The sequence below is a fragment of the Galeopterus variegatus genome, unplaced genomic scaffold (assembly GCF_000696425.1).
Source record: "Galeopterus variegatus unplaced genomic scaffold, G_variegatus-3.0.2 Scaffold13540, whole genome shotgun sequence".
In the NCBI taxonomy this organism is placed as follows: domain Eukaryota; kingdom Metazoa; phylum Chordata; class Mammalia; order Dermoptera; family Cynocephalidae; genus Galeopterus; species Galeopterus variegatus.
Window position 1 is genome coordinate 24,411 of NW_007739651.1, and position 1,292 is coordinate 25,702.

Below are 1,292 nucleotides of genomic sequence, written 5' to 3' on the forward strand. Positions count from 1 at the left end.
GGTGCAGCACCGAGGTTTGCGATCCCGTTGCCGGTCCCCGGTCCGGTACGGGCGTGACACTAAGGGTTGCGATCCGTTGCCGGACACGAAAAAAAAAAAAAAGGAAAAAAAAAAACAAAAAAAACAAATACCTCATTAAAATTCTATGTGACAAGTGGAATTAACAAAAAGAAAGAAATAAAATATTCAAGCCAAGTGAAGAAGGTATTTCTGTCTCAGAAATAGCAAAATATTAAAGGAAATTTAGGCCCTCCTGTAGGTGTTGTATTTAATGGAAATTGGCAAACACTTCTATTTCAAAATGACCTTTATGAAGACTGATAACTACTGATCCAGCCAAGCATGATTTGTAATACTTAGTCTTGCCAAAAAATTAATAAAATACAAGCATATTTCAAAAAATTTATAAAGATTTATATTATCTTTTAATTCTATTTTTTCACAATTTTTTAAGTACCCTTGTACTAACAACATTCACAAAAGTGTCTAGCACTTTTCACAGGAAATATTTTTGCTTTATACCCCTTAAAATTTATAGGTTAAAAGTAGAGACATATCACGATACTTCTTTGTACCCACAGTAGGCTGGGATAAGTGTTATTATATTGTCCATATCAGATGTAATACTATTATGCTAATTATGCATATCTGAGAAACTATGCACCAAATACTATTCTTAGTTCTATCTGGTTGTTGATGAGTCAAATTTATTCTTCTGTAACAACCTTGTAGGAAAGATGGACAATAAGATATACCAAAAGTTAAAGGATATTTAAGCCCAACCTTGAAGCATGTTCATAATAAGTGCATTTGTCTACCTCAGAAGGGTGACCAATTTGGACTGGGACAGTTGAAGAGAGTGGCATGAGTACTTTGAAGATTTGATGTTATGTTTCCAAGCAAATGGGTAAAGCAAATTTAACACTGACATTAAACCAGAGGTAAGAATTTCAAAAGTGAGAGCAATTGGGACATAGAACTTGAATGAAGCAGAGAGTGTGAGCTCTAGAATAAGTAGGAAAGTGGAGGGGGACTTAATTACTGCACAGATTATATATAAAGGGAAATAACCCCCTTCTTCTTGCTCTTAAATATTTATTCTGTGATCTAAAATATATTAATGTATTAATACCACAGTTTAAGAACTAAGACATTTTAGAAAATTAGATTAGCACCTCAGATTGGAAACTGGAAGGACTATACTATCATCAAACATTAACATTTTGTGCAAAAAAGAAAGAGGGAAGGAAAGAAGAAGAAAAGTATTCTCATTTTATTTCTACACTCTAACC